Source organism: Urocitellus parryii, chromosome 9, assembly GCF_045843805.1.
Source record: "Urocitellus parryii isolate mUroPar1 chromosome 9, mUroPar1.hap1, whole genome shotgun sequence".
Classification (NCBI taxonomy): Eukaryota; Metazoa; Chordata; class Mammalia; order Rodentia; family Sciuridae; genus Urocitellus; species Urocitellus parryii.
Genome location: NC_135539.1, coordinates 42,157,285 through 42,173,462, shown reverse-complemented (window position 1 = coordinate 42,173,462; position 16,178 = coordinate 42,157,285).

Below are 16,178 nucleotides of genomic sequence, written 5' to 3'. Positions count from 1 at the left end.
TGGGAGACACCTCCCACCTAGGAATAGGGGTAACTCCTGTACTGCCTTAACCAGGGTAGAGGGGTGATGCCCCTTTAGGTGGGAGACCCGTCCCATTTTGGTATGTAGTGGGGAGCTTATATAACACAGCAGCCAGAATAGAGGGGACTGGCCTTTCCAAGCAAGAAACCCCTCCAACCTGGTGTCTGGGAGAGCTGGTAAACCTCTGCAGATGGGGTAGAGGGAAGTCACCCTTCTAGATGGAATACAATACCTCTCCCACCTGGGTGTCAGGGGAAGCTCCTTAACCACTGCAGCAAGGGTAGATTGGACTCGCCCATCCAGGTGGAAGACCCCACCCACTTGGGTAACAGGTGGAGCTCATATTAACCAGCAGCCAGGGTAGAGACAACTGGTACCTCCAGGTGAGAAACACCTCCCACTGGGAATAGGAGTAACTTCTATAACACATTACCAGGGTAGAGGGGACTCACTCCTCCAGGCGGAAGACCCCATAACCTGGTTATCGGGGGGAGCTCCTATACTGCCAGAGTCAGGGGAGAGGGGACTCAACCCTCCAGGTGGAAGGTCCCTTCCACCTTGTTGTCAGGGGAGTTCATATACTGTCACAGGCAGGATAGAGGGGAAAAGCTACTGGAGGCGGGAGACCCCTCCCACCTGGGTGTAGCGGGGAGCTCCTATACCACTGCAGCCAGGATCAAGGTGATTTGCCTCTCCAGGCCAGATACCCTCCCACCTGGGAAGATCCTTTACCACAGCAGCCAGGGTTGAGGGGACTCATCCCTTCAGTAGGGATACCTGCCCAACTGGGTGTGGGGGGAGATCTATACCACTGCAGCCAGGGTAGTGGGGACTCCTCCCTCCAACCAGGAGATCCCTCTCATCTGGGTATTGGTGGGAGCTCATATAATGCAGCAGCCAGGGTAAAGGGGACTCACCCCTCAATGCAGGATACCCCTCCCACATGGGTGCAGGGGAGGGGGAGAGCTGCTATACCACTACAGCCAGGGTAGAGTGCACTCACCCCTCCAGGTGGAAGACCCCTCCCACCTAGGTGTCAAGAGGAGCTCCTATACCACTGTAGTCAAGGTATAGGGGACATGCCTCTTTAGGAGGGAGACCCCTTCTACCTGGATGTCCGGGGGGGGCTCCTATACATCTGCAGGCAGGGTAGTAGGGACTTGAAACCCCAGGCAGAACACCATTTTCACCTGGGTGTTCAGGGGCGTGCCTATCCTGAAACAGCCATGGTAGAGGGGACTCGCCCCTCCATTCAAGAGTCCTTTCCTACCTGATGGTCTGGGGGAGATCCTGTACTGCCCCAGTCTGGAGAGAGAGGACTCGCTGCTCCAGGCAGGAGACTCCTCCCACCTGGGTGTCAGGGAAAGCTAGTATACCACTACAGCAGGGAAAGAGGGGAACTCCCTCTTTCAGCGGGAGACGCCTCCCATCTGCTAATGGAGGGTGGCTCCTATACCACAACAGCCATGGTAGAGGGGACTCACCCATCCATGCGGGAGACCCCTCCTACCTGGGTGTCTGGGGGGAGCTTCTATACTACCTTAGCCAGAGTGGAGGTTACTCTCTTCTCCAGGTCGGAGACCCCTCCCATCTAGCTATGCAGGGGAGAGCTCATATATTGCTGCAGCCTGGATAGAGGGGACTCACCCCACTAGGCAGGAGACCCCTCAACACTGGTTGTCGGGCTAGCTCATATACCGCTGCAGACAGGCTAGAGGGGACTCACCAAAAAGGGCTGGAGACCCCTCCTAACTTGGTATAGGGGGGAGCTCCTGTACCGCCACAGCCGGGGTAGATGGTACTTGCCACTCCGAGCTGGAGACCACTACCACCTGGGTGTCAGAGGGAGCTCAAATACCGCCCCAGCCAAGAGAGGAGACTCTCCCCTCCTTGAGGGAGACCCCCTCCCACCTTGGATACTGGGGGGAGCTCTTACACCACTGAAGCCAGAGTAGAGTGGACTCGCCCCTCCAGGTGGGAGACCCCTCCCGCCTGGATGTCGTGGGCAGCTTGTATACCATCTTAGCCAGGGTAGAACCAGCTTGCCCATCCAGATGGGAGATCTCTCCCACCTGGGTGTCAGGGAAAGCTCCCATACAGCAGCAGCCAGGGTACCAGGGATTTGCCCCTCTAGGTGGGAGACTCCTCCCACCTGGGAATCCTGGGTGTGTGTGGGGGCTCCTCTGCAGCTGCAGGCAGGGTAGCAGGGACTCATCCCCCATGGCAGAAGACAACTTTCACCTGGGTATCGAGGGAGCTCCTATCCCGCTGTAGCCATGGTAGATGGGACTGGCCACTCCAGGTAAGAGACCCATCACACCTGATTGTCAAGGGAGAGTTCATATACCTCCACAGCCAAGGTAGAGGGGACTCAACCCTCTAGGCCAGTGACCCTCCCACCTGTGTGTATGGGGGAGCTCCCATACCTCTGCAGCCGGGGCAGAGGGGACTCACCCCTTCAGGCCAGAGACCCTCCCACCTGGGAAGTTGCTTAACTGCCACAGCCAGTGTAGAGAAAATTCATGCCTCCAGGAGGAAGGCCCCTTCCACCTGGGTGTCAGGGAAAGCTAATATACCACTTTAGCCAAGGAAAAGGGGACTCGCCCCTCCAGGCGGGAGACCCCTCCCTCCTGGGTGTCACAGGGAGCTTGTATACCACTTATTTTTAAGATATGTTATCAACTAGGCTCCAAGGTAACAACTGGCAGGGAGAGGAAAATGGGGAAAACAATCTCTCCCTACTCAGGTGTTGTCCTTGAAGAGTTAACTTGCCCAAACAGTGAAAGAAAAATCTGCTTTTATGTGAACTTCTGCAGACTGTGAAATTCTGAGCCCCTCCCCTTACATGTTGGGTATAAAATTCTGAAACTGCCTGAAATCAGAGATTGATTGATTTTAGCAAAAGCTGTGCCCTCTCAGCCTGGCTGCAGCCAAATAAAACTGTTTCCTGCTATGTTCAGTGTCTTGCCTCACTTGACCCTACAATACTGTGCTATACTAGCATTGCCAGGACTCTCCCCTCTGACTGCTTCTTCGTAGGCTGGACTCACAAAATGGGTCCTGGCTCCCCACTGACCTCCCCAATTCCAGACACAAACTATACCCTCACAGTGTCCTCCTTTGGTACTCCTTTGAACCAAGTCCCTTTCTGAGGATCTACCTATCTTGGGCAGAGGAGTGGAATTGGCTGGCCTCTGCCACTGAAGGCCTAGTGCCGACCTTGCCCTGCCCAATCCCCTCCCTTCAATCCCATGTCCTCTAGCCTTTGTATGTTGCCCTCACCCCAACCCAACCCTCCTAACCCTGATGTTTCAAGCTCCAATTGCAGGACCAGGCAGCTCACCTGAGCCCCTGATCGCATTCCTTGTGTCGCGGGGCTTCCAGTGGGGTCTCTTGTTATCAGGACAGACCTGGGAGTCCCTTGCCTGGGCCGCCTGTTGAGCCTCTCTCCTTGAACATTGTGCTTCTCTCTGTCTCTTCCTAGCACCACCACTTCCTCTCCTTCCCCTAGCACTTTCCCCTGGAGAGCGGGCCTCCTGCTCCTTGGGTTCCTAATCCTCTTTTGGGTGGGTTGGTCCTTGCTTGGTTCCTGCCTCTTGCCCCTCTCCATAATCACCACAACCCTGTGCCATGCCTTGAGGTTGCTGTCCCCTGGACTTGTCCCTTGCCAGACCCCTTGGCTTGGTCCCTGGCCCTTGATTCTCATCTACGCCAGGGCATCTTATGGGAACCAGAGCCCTGCCTCACATGTGGTTCCTTTGATCTCCATGGGCCCTTGGTCCTGCACATGGAATCATGACACTTGGCAGGGACTCTAGCACTCAAACCTAGCTCACACTGACTGGATCCCAGCCTTCCCTCTCCAGCCCTGTCCATTGTCCTGAACCCCCTACCCCCAGCCTTGGCCCTTAGCTCTCCATTCACAGGCCTGGCTCCTTGCTTGAGACTCTGGTGGCCCTTCTGGATCAGTGCCTTTCTCTGCATTGTCTGTGGACCCCTTGCTGGGGCTGCCTCCCTGCTCCCCTTGGCTTCCCTGTACTACAGTACACTAGTGCAAACCCACCTTCCTGTGCCAGTGTTCCCTGCTCTACCCTGGCCTGGGCCTTCATCTCGGTCACTTTCCTGGGCTCCCTGCTGGAATCCTGGCCCCCAGCCCACTCACACCAAATCTTCGGCCCTTCAGGTTTGTCCTCCTTCGGCCCTCCAGTCCTCGAATGGTCCTGGCAGCTTAACACCCCCATTTCCACAAACCAAGTATCCTCTCACAGTACCAACTTTGGCCCCTCCTTTGGTCCATGTCCCTCCCTGAGGATCTACTCACCTGGGGCAGAGGAGTGGAATTGGCTGGCCTCTGTGCCCTGAATGCTTCCTATGGGAAACACAGCCCTGCCAATTGCCTGAGTCCCCTTCACTGCCTGTATTTTGAGGCCTGGCAGTTAACATAGGACTTGATCTAACCCAACCCTGAGAGATCCCCTCTCTTCCCACCCTTTTCCTCTGGCCTTGTATGCTGCCCCTACCCCAACTCAGCCCTCCCTAACCCTGACCCTTTGTGCTCCATTATCAGGGTCTGGGCATTTGCCTGAAACACTGACCGCGTTCCTCATGTCGCTTGGCATAGCATGGAGTCTCTTTGTGTTGGTTCTCACCTGGGTACCTCATGCTTGGGCCCCGCAGCTATCTCCCCTTGGTGCCCTCTGCCCTTCCCTCTGTCTCCTGGTCCTTACACAGCCAATACTTGATTTCTCCTTATGCTTTTTCCTGGTATTCACGGGTCTCCTGCTCCTTGGATCCCTCATCACCATCGGTAGGGTGGGTCCCTTGCCTGGGGGCTTGTCTTGGGTCCTGGCCCTTGCACCTCAGCATATGCACAACAACCAACCTGCCAGGCCCTCCTGTTGCCCTTCTCTTCACCCCCTTCCCTTGTCTGGCCTTCTTTGCCAGGTCCCTGGCCCTGGATTCTCATCTGAGCCAGAGCGCCTTATGGGAAACAGAGCCCTCCCCCTTGCCTAGGCCCCTTGTTCTCTCTGGATGCTAGGTCCTGCACCAGGAACCATGACACCTCATGGTGGCCCTGGGCGTGGAGCCTGACTGAACCCTGCTGGATCCCTTGCCTTCCCTCTCAAATCTTGTCCAGTGTCCTGAGCCCTCTGCCCAAGCCATGGCCCTTGGCTCTCCGTTCCATGGCCTGCCTCCTAGCTTGAGCTTCTGGTGTCCATTCTTCCTCTGAGATTTTCTGGTCTTTGTCTGATGGCCCCTCACTGGGGTCACTTCCCTGCTCCCCTTGGCTTCCCTGTACTGCAGTACCCTATTGCAGTCCCACCTTCCTGTCCCTGTCCTTCCCTGCTCTCCCCTGGCCTTGGCCCTCCTCTAGGTCCCTTACCTAGGCTCATCGCTGGGGTCCAGGCCCAGACTCCACTCCCACCCATCCTGTGGCCCTTTAGGCTGTGCCCTCCTTAGGCCCTCCTGTAGTTTTCGACTCTACCAGGCTCGCTTTCCTGATCCCCTTCCTAGGATACTCACAAGGGCCAGGGGACTTGACCTGGCCACTTGCCCCTGCAGGCTTCCTTTGGGAAGTAGCCCTGCCCCTTTGCCAGACCATTTGGCCTCCCTCACTCCGGACACTGCTCCAGAACCCTGACTTTCTGCAGAGAATCTGGGCCTTCAGCCTTTCTCCCCCTGTGCCACCCACTCCTCTTTCTCCCCTCTCTCACCTCCCATCCATGTCCCTATTCATTCATCTAACCTCAGGTACTAGCATTTGGCTCTCCATTACTGGACCCAGTTCCTTGCTTGAGCCCCTGGCTGCCCTTCTTTTTTTTTTTTATTGGTTGTTCACAACATTACAAAGCTCATGACATATCATGTTTCATACATTAGATTGAAGTGGGTTATGAACTCCCAATTTTACCCCAAATGCAGATTTCAGAATCACGTCGGTTACACATCCACAATTTTACATAATGCCCAATTAGTAATTGTTGTATTCTGCTACTTTTCCTATCCCCTACTATCCCCCCTCCACTCCCCTCCCATCTTCTCTCTCTACCCCATCTATTGTAATTCATTTCTCTCCTTGTTAATTTTCCCATTCCCCTCACAACCTCTTATATGTAATATTGTATAGCAATGAGGGTCTCCCTTCATTTCCATGCAATTTCCCTTTTCTCTCCCTTTCCCTCCCATCTCATGTCTCTGGTTAATGTTAATCTTTTCTTCCTGCTCTTCCTCCCTGCTCTGTTCATAGTTGCTCTCATTATATCAAAGAAGATATTTGGTATTTGTTTTTTAGGGATTGACTAGCTTCACTAAGCATAATCTGCTCTAGTGCCATCCATTTCCCTGCAAATTCTATGATTTTGTCATTTTTTATTGCTGCATAGTACTCCATTGTGTATAGATGCCACATTTTTTTTATCCATTCATCTATTGAAGGGCATCTGGGTTGGTTCCACAGTCTAGCTATTGTGAATTGTGCTGCTATGAACATCGATGTGGCAGCATCCCTGTAGCATGCTCTTTTAAGGTCTTCAGGGAATAGTCCGAGAAGGGCAATAGCTGGGTCAAATGGTGGTTCCATTCCCAGCTTTCCCAGGAATCTCCAAACTGCTTTCCAAATTGGCCGCACCAATTTGCAGTCCCACCAGCAATGTACAAGAGTACCCTTTTCTCCACATCCTCGCCAGCACTTGTTGTTGTTTGACTTCATAGTGGCTGCCAATCTTACTGGAGTGAAATGGTATCTTAGGGTGGTTTTGATTTGCATTTCTCTGACTGCTAGAGATGGTGAGCATTTTTTCATGTACTTGTTGATTGATTGTATATCCTCCTCTGAGAAGTGTCTGTTCAGGTCCTTGGCCAATTTGTTGATTGGGTTATTTGCTATCTTATTGTCTAATTTTTTGAGTTCTTTGTATACTCTGGATATTAGGGCTCTATCTGAACTGTGAGGAGTAAAAATTTGTTCCCAGGATGTAGGCTCCCTATTTACCTCTCTTATTGTTTCTCTTGCTGAGAAAAAACTTTTTAGTTTAAGTAAGTCCCATTTGTTGATTCTTGTTATTAACTCTTGTCCTATGGGTGTCCTATTAAGGAATTTGGAGCCCAACCCCACAATATGTAAATCATAGCCAACTTTTTCTTCTATCAGGCAAAGAGTCTCTGATTTGATATCAAGTTCCTTGATCCATTTTGAGTTAACTTTTGTGCATGGCGAGAGAAAGGGATTCAGTTTCATTTTGTTGCATATGGATTTCCAGTTTTCCCAACACCATTTGTTGAAGATGCTATCCTTCCTCCATTGCATGCTTTTAGCCCCTTTATCAAATATAAGATAGTTGTAACTTTGTGGATTAGTCTCTGTGTCCTCTATTCTATACCATTGGTCCACCCGCCTGTTTTGGTACCAGTACCATGCTGTTTTGGTCACTATTGCTCTGTAATATAGTTTGAAATCTGGTATCGCTATACCGCCTGATTCACACTTCCTGCTTAGAATTGCTTTTGCTATTCTGGGTCTTTTATTTTTCCATATGAATTTCATGATTGCTTTATCTATTTCTACAAGAAATGTCGTTGGGATTTTGATTGGCATTGCATTAAACCTATAGAGAACTTTTGGTAATATCGCCATTTTGATAATGTTAGTTCGGCCTATCCATGAACAGGGTATATTTTTCCATCTTCTAAGGTCTTCTTCTACTTCTCTCTTTAGGGTTCTGTAGTTTTCATTGTATAAATCTTTCACCTCTTTTGTTAGGTTGATTCCCAAGTATTTTATTTTTTTTTTTGAGGATATTGTGAATGGAGTGTTTTTCCTCATTTCCGTTTCAGAAGTTTTGTCGCTGATATACAGAAATGCCTTTGATTTGTGCGTGTTGATTTTATATCCTGCCACTTTGCTGAATTCATTTATTAGTTCTAGTAGTTTCTTTGTAGATCCTTTTGGGTCTTCTAGGTATAGAATCTTGTCATCTGCAAATAGTGATAATTTAAGTTCTTCTTTTCCTATTGTTATGCCTTTAATTTCCTTTGTCTGTCTAATTGCTCTGGCCAGTGTTTCGAGAACTATATTGAATAGAAGTGGTGATAGAGGGCATCCCTGTCTTGTTCCAGATTTTAGAGGGAATGCCTTTAACTTTTGTCCATTCAGAATGATGGTAGCCTGAGGCTTAGCATAGATAGCTTTTACAATGTCAAGGTAAGTTCCTGTTATCCCTAGTTTTTCTAATGTTTTGAACATAAAGGGGTGCTGCACTTTGTCGAATGGTTTCTCTGCGTCTATCGAGACGATCATATGGTTCTTATCTTTAAGTATATTGATGTGGTGAATAATATTTATTGATTTACGTATATTGAACCATCCTTGCATCCCAGGGATGAATCCTACTTGATCATGGTGCACAATTTTTTTGATGTGTTTTTGTATTCGATTTGCCAGAATTTTATTGAGGATTTTTGCATCTAGGTTCATTGGAGATATTGGTGTGTAGTTTTCTTTCTTTGAGGTGTCTTTGTCTGGTTTTGGAATCAGGGTGATGTTGGCCTCATAGAATGAATTTGGAAGAGCTCCCTCTTTTTCTATTTCCTGAAATAACTTGAAAAGTATTGGTATTAATTCTTCTTTAAAGGTTTTGTAAAACTCCGCTGTATACCCATCTGGTCCTGGGCTTTTCTTGGTTGGTAGTCTTTTGATGGCTTCTTCAATTTCATCCATTGATATTGGTCTGTTCAAATTGTGTGTATCCTCCTGACTCAGTCTGGGCAAATCATATGACTTAAGAAATTTATCGATGTCTTCACTATCTTCTATTTTATTGGAATATAGGTTTTCAAAATATTTTCTAATTGTCTTCTGTATTTCTGTAGCATCTGTTGTGATATTGCCTTTTTCATCCCGTATGTTAGTAATTTGAGTTTTCTCTCTTCTTCTCTTCGTTAGCATGGTTAAAGGTCTGTCGATCTTATTTATTTTTTCGAAGAACCAACTTTTAGTTTTGTTAATTTTTTCAATAGTTTCTTTTGTTTCAATTTCATTGATTTCCGCTCTGATTTTAATTATTTCTTGCCTTCTGCTACATTTGCTGTTGTTTTGCTCTTCCTTTTCTAGGGCTTTGAGATGAAGTGTGAGCTCATTTATTTGTTGGTTTTTTCTTTTTTTGAGGAATGACCACCAGGCGATGAATTTTCCTCTTAAAACTGCTTTCATTGTGTCCCATAGATTCCGATATGTTGTGTCTGTATTTTCATTTATCTCTAAGAATTTTTTGATTTCCTCCTTTATGTCTTCTGTAACCCATTGATCATTCAGTAACATATTGTTCATTTTCCATGTGATGCAGGATTTTTCCTTCCTTCTTTTATCATTGATTTCCAGTTTCATTCCATTATGATCAGATAAAATGCATGGTATTATCTCCACCCCTTTATATTTACTGAGGGTTGCCCTATGGCATAATATATGGTCTATTTTTGAGAAGGATCCATGTGCTGCTGAGAAAAAAGTATATCCATTTTATGATGGTTGATATATTCTATATATGTCAGTTAAGTCTAGGTTATTGATTGTGGTCTTGAGTTCTATAGTTTCTTTATTCAACTTTTGTTTTCTTTATTCAACATCTGTCCAATGGTGAGAGAGGTGTGTTGAAGTCACCCATAATTATTGTGTTTTCGTCTATTTGATTCCTGAACTTGAGGAGAATTTGTTTTATGAATATCGCAGCGCCATTATTTGGTGCATAAATATTGATAATTGTTATGTCTTGTTGGTGAATGGTTCCTTTTAACAGTATATAGTGTCCTTCTTTATCCCTTTTGATTAACTTAGTCTTGAAGTCGATTTTATTCGATATGAGGATGGCCACCCCTGCTTGCTTACGAGGACCATGTGCGTGGTATATTTTTTCCCATCCTTTCACCTTCAGCCTGTGTATGTCTTTTCCAATCAGATGTGTCTCCTGGAGGCAGCATATTGTTGGATTTGTTTTTTTAATCCATGATACCAGCCTATGTCGCTTTATTGGAGAGTTTAAGCCATTAACATTCAGAGTTACTATTGATATATGGTTTCTACTTCCATCCATGTTTGATTATTTATCCTTTTTAAAAAAAATTTAGTTTGTTTCTCCATGATTATCTTTCCCCTCACCCTCTGTCTTTACCGAGGCACTTCCCTCTGATGGTTTTGGTTATTGTTTTTCATTTCTTCCTCGTGTAGTGTTTTGCTCAAAATGCTTTGCAATGCTGGTTTTCTGGCTGCAAATTCTTTTAACTTTTGTTTATAATGAAAGATTTTTATTTCATTGTCGTACCTGAAGCTTAATTTTGCTGGATACAGAATTCTTGTTTGGCATCCATTGTCTTTCAGTGTTTGAAATACATTGTTCCATGACCTTCTTGCTTTCAGTGTCTGTGATGAAAAATCTGTTGTTAATCTTATTGGTTTACCCCTGAATGTAATCTGTCTCTTTTCTCTTGTAGCTTTTAATATTTTCTCTTTGTTCTGTATATTGGATATCTTCATAACAATGTGTCTTGTCGTTGGTCTACTGTGATTTTGTGTGCTCGGTGTCCTGAATGCATCTTCAATTTGTATATCTGTTTCCTTTTTTATTTCTGGAAAGTTTTCTGTAATTATTTCATTCAGCAGGTTACTCATTCCCTTGGTTTGAATCTCTGTACCTTCTTCTATCCCGATGAGTCGTAAATTTGTTTTTTTTATGTTATCCCATAACTCTTGGATGTTTTTCTCGTGATTTTTTACCAGCCTTTCTGAGTTGGCTAGACTCTTTTCAAGATGATATATTTTGTCTTCAGTATCTGACGTTCTGGCTTCTACTTGCTCCACTCTGTTAGTGATACTCTCAATTGAGTTTTTTAATTTGGTTTATCGTTTCCTTCATTTCTAGAATTATTGTTTGATTATTTTTTATAATCTCTATCTCCTGATAAAGATGCTTAACTTCTTCTTTTATCTGTTTATGTAACTCATTCTCAATGTGTTCTTTTGCTGCTTGAATTTGCTGTCTCGTATCCTCTTTAAGGTTCCATTCCATCTGTCTAAGGTGTTCCTTGAGTTCTTTATATGAACATTTTTCCGATGACTCTAGGTCCTCCTGAATATTTAGGCTGTCCTGCATTGTTTGTACTCCTTTTCTTCCTTGCTTTTTGAAGCTGCTCATCTTACTTCTTGTTCTGTTTGACTGCTGAGTTACTGTTTACTCCTATAAATTTATTTGATGCTTGGGAGGAAAGGTATTAGAAGGGAAGGGAAGAAGTCACTAAAGAGAATGAGAGTAAGCAGGTAGAATTCAAGGAAGGGGGGATAAGATAATTGAAAAGAAATGAAAAGACAAAAGAAGAAAAAAATAGGAAATAAAAAAAGAGAAAGAAAAAAAATATAAAAAAGAATAAAACAAAAATTAAAATTAAAATTGGAAGAAAAAAAATTTTTTTAAATTGTAAAAAGAAAAATTAAAAAACAAGAAAGAAAAATGAAAATGAAAGAAAACCCCAAGTCAAAATCAAAAAAAAAAAAAAAAAAGAGAAAAGAAAAAAGAAAAAAAAAAACACTAATAAATGCAGTCTTAGAGTTTGATTAACTTCTCTTCCAGTAGGTGGCGCTGTGTCCACCAGGCCAAGTTTCTCCTGTCAATACACGGGAACCAATCACTGTGCAGCAGCTCCTCCTCCCAGACTGGGCGAGTCTCCAATCCTGAGTGCCTAGGACCTCCTCTTGTGTCTAGTCACTTCCCCACTTTTCCTCTAGCCAGGCCCCTCTCACGGGTGCCGCTCACCACAATACTGGGTACACGCCAGGTCTGCTGCTCCCGGGAGCCCTGTTTTCATGGATGATTGGGCACACTCTCCCAGATTGCCTGTCCCTCAGACCCTAAGTTTGTGGAGCTTAGGGCTGAGAATCCTCAGCAAATTTTACTTGCCCTCCGGTAGCCATGCCCCGGTAGCTGGTGCACAAGACCTCAGCTGTCAGCTCTGGTGGGAGTGGTAGTTCCGCGCCACGGGTCCCTCTAATTCCCTCGGTCTGGCTACCACGCTCACGGGAGAGCTGGGAGGAGCCCTTACGGGAGAGCTGGGAGGGGCCCTTAAGGTTTCCCCGATGTGTGGAGAGGGAAGGCTAGGGGATTACACACCTGTAGCCGCAGGATTCAATGAAGTTATCTCCTCCACCGCAGTCTGATGACGTCAGTTCTCTGCCATGGTGGTATCTCTTGCAAATGGCGACAGTTCGTTTCCCTTTGCCGGGTGACCAATGCAATGGGTGGGTCCTTACTGTCTCTCCCAAGCCCCGTTTCAAACCTGTGGCCACCACCTATGAAGGCTCGGTTGCCATTACCTCCGTAGGATCAGAAGGGCCGACCAGTTGTTTCAGCCGGATGGATTAGTGCTGAGTCACAGCTGTTTGTCTGCGGGAAGCAGGCGAATGGGAGCTTGAATTCAGCCGATCCGGGCTCAGTGTGTGTTCTGAGAGGTCCAGATTGATCACCCCAGATCCACGTCAGCTCAGCATTGCTTAGTGATCCTGAGCAAACAGATTTAGGCTGTTTACGACTCCCTATGCCTGCACAGCTGAAGAGGTCAGAGACTTGATCTCTCTGCGCCCGCCGCCATGTTCTTGGTCCCTGGCTGCCCTTCTTGAGGACCCTTCCCTTTCCTTGTTTTCAGACCTATTTTTACAGACCCTATCCTGTGCCTTCCCTCTTTTCCACAGGTACTATGGAATCCTGGCAACACCGGGACCCTTAACTTTCCCTTCTTCTCCCTAGCCTGATCTCCTGGAATGGTTCCTGGCTGCCAACCAATCACCCCCTCAACCTCCCTATGCCAGGTATCCCCTCACTGTGGCCTCATTTGGTACAGGTCCCTCTCTGACTATCTACTCACATGGGCAGAGGAGCCAAATTGGCTGGACCTTACACCCTTAAGGTTCCCTATGGGAAACTCAGGCCTGCCTCTTACCTGAGTCCCCTTTGCTGCCTGCACTTTGAGGCCTAGCAATTAATATGTGACTTGCTCCAACCCAGCCCTGAGAGATCCACTCCCTTCCCTCCCCTGCCCTCTTGCCATGCATGCTGCCCCTATCCAAACCCAGCCCTCCCTAACCCTGACCCTTTGTGCTTCAGTCCCCAGACCTAGGCACTCACATGAGCCCCTGACAGTGTTCCTCATGTCACTTGGCTTAGCATGGAGTCTCTTTCTGTTGGGTCTGACCTGGGGGCTTGGGACTGCAAGCTTGCTCCCCTATGTGCCCGTTGTGCTTTTCTCTGTCTCCTGGTATTTGCAAAGTCCTTCCTCCCCTTCCCCTCATGCTTTTCCCTGGTGCTTGCAGGTCTTCATCCATGGCCGGACAGGTGGGTCCTTTGCCTGGGCACCTGGCTTGGGTCCTGGAACTTGCTCCTTAAAGCACCCACCAAGACCCCCCACTGTGCCCTCTCCTTACCCTCCTTATGGCCCCCTTCACTTGCCAGGCCTACTTTGCCAGGTCCCTGTCCCTGAATTCTCATCTGTATCAGGGTGCCTTATGGGAAATGGAGTCTTTTCCCTTGCTTGGGCCCCTTGCTCTCTCTGGGTCTTTGGTCCTGCAACCGGAAAACAGACACCTGGCATTTTCCCTGGTCCAGGAACCTACCTGCCCTCTGCTGGATCCCCTGCCATCCCTCCAAATTCTTGTCTACTGTCCTGAGCCCCCTGCTCAAGCCCTGGCACTTGGCTTTCCATTCCATGGCCTGCCTCCTCACTTGATTCCCTGGATACCCTTCTTCCCTGGGCTCGCACTGCAGACCTCACTGGGGCCAGTACCCTACTTCCCTTGGTTTTCCTGAAACTCAGAACTAACCTACTTCCCTTGGTTTTCCTGAAACTCAGAACTCTATTGTCACCCACCTTCCTGGGCCTACGCTTCACTGCCCTTTTCTGGCCTGGGCCCTCCTGTTGGTCCCTAGCGTGGGCTCCTTTTGGGAGTCTTGGCTCGCATGTAACCTTCTTCATCCCTCCTGCTGTCCCCATCTCTGCTGGGCCCCTTTTCGAGATTCCTTTCCCAGGATGCTCAACAGATCCAGGGGACTGGAAATGGGCGTTTGGCCCTGTGGGCTCCCTTTGGGATAACATGGCTGTGCCCCTTGCCTGGGCCCTTTGGACTCTTTCACCCTGGCCCTGCTCCTCGATCCTGACACCCAGCAGTGAACCTAGGCCTTGAGCCCTCCTCTCGCTGCACCACCCACTACCCTGGCTCCCCTTTCTCCACCACCTGGCCCTGTGTTTTCATGGGTCCCAGGACCAAGTTCTGGTACTTGGCTCCCCATTCTTGGGACTGGATCCTTGCTGGAGTTCCTTGTCGCCCTTCTCCAGGACCCTGTCCCTGTTCCTCAATTTCAGCCCCCATGCTTGGCCTCCCTCCTGTGCCTCCCCACTGTTCCCCTTGTACTGTGGTATTTTTTCATTGCCAGAACCCTCTCCTTCCCCTGCTTCACCCTAGCCTAGTCTGCTCCAATTGTTGCTGGCTCCCCAATGACACCCCCCCAATCTTGGACCAAAGGTATCCCGCATATTGCCCTCCTTTGGTCCTGTCTCTCTCTCAGGATCTACTCACCTGGGGAAGAAGAGTGGAATTGGCTGGCCTCTGGGCCCTGAAGGATCCCTATGGGCAACATAGTCCTGCCCCTCTCCTGGGCCCCCTTTGCCGCCCAAACTTGACAACTGCTAGTGGACTTGGTCTGGGAAATCCCCTGCCTTCCCTCTCCTGCCCTCTAGCCTTTCAAGCTGCCCTTAAGCCAACCTAGCCCTTCCTCACCCTAACCCTTCACCCTACAATCCCCTGGCCTGTCTGCCAGCCTGAGCTCTTTGTCCATTACTGGGGTTGCGTGGCTTTCTGTGGTATCTCTTCCTGTGGTGTCTGACCTGTGCTCCCCTTGATTTGGCCCCCTTGCTATCTCCCCTCTGTGCCCTTTGTGCAGCTGTCTGTCTCCTCATCCTAGGGCCGATTCTACCTCTCCTTCCCCTAGCGGTTATCCTGGAGCTGAGGCCTCCTGATCATTGGGTCCCTAATATCTTTTGGTGGGGTCTGTCCCTTTCCTGGGCTCTGTGATTGGGTCCTGACTCTTGCACCTCTCTGCACTCAATGTGACCCCCCCACTGTGCCCTCACTTATGATCCTCATCTGGGCCAGGGCACATTATGGGAAACAGAACACTGATCCTCCACTGGGATACTTGCTCTCCCTAGGCCCTTGGGGAAACACTGGGAACCCTGACACCTACCTGGCAGTGACGTTGTGCCTCTAGCCTCCCTCCCCACTGCTGGATCCCCTGCCTTAGCTCCACAGCACTGTCCACTTTGCTGAGGCCCCTGCCTCATTGCTGACCCTTGGCTCTCCATTCCCTGGACTGGCTATTCTCTTGAGCCTCTGGGAGTCCTTCTACCTCCATGCTTCCCTGGGCTTGAACTGTATGCCTTGCTGGGGCCGCTTTCCCACTCCTCTTTGTTTCCCTGCATTTCACAACCCTAGTGCAGCCCCTGCCTGCATGGCCCCACCCTTCCCTGCTCTCCCCTAGCTTGGGCACTCCTCTAGCCTGATCTTCTTTCTGCTTTCCTGGCCCACACCCCACAAATACCCTTCTTCCAGAACTTCACACTATGCCCTCCTTCAGCCCTCCTGTTGTTCTTGTCCCTGTTGGGCTCCTTTTCTAGATCCCTTTCCCAAGATGCTCAACAGAGCCAGAGGTTGAAACTTGGATGTTTGGCCCTGCGGTCTTCTTTTGGGAAAAGGTAGCAGTACCCCTTGCCTGGGGGCTTTGACCTCCTGCAGCCTGGGGCCTGCTCCTCAATCCTGCTACCCTGCAGTGAATCTAGGCCTTGAGCCCTCCTCTCCTTGTGAAACCTGTTCCCCTTCCTCCCCTTCCTCCCCATATACTGCCACAGCCAGGAGAGAGGGAACTCGCCCTTCCAGACAGGATACCCCTCCCACCTGGTTGTAGGGGGAGCTGCTAAAGCCCAGCATCCAGGGTAGAGAGGACTTTCTCTTCCATGTGGGAGACCCCTCCTACCTCAGTGTAGGGGGAAGCTCCTATACTGTTCGGGGGTGGGGGAGCTCCTATACCACTTCAGCCAAGGATCAGGGCACTCACCAATATAGGCGGGAG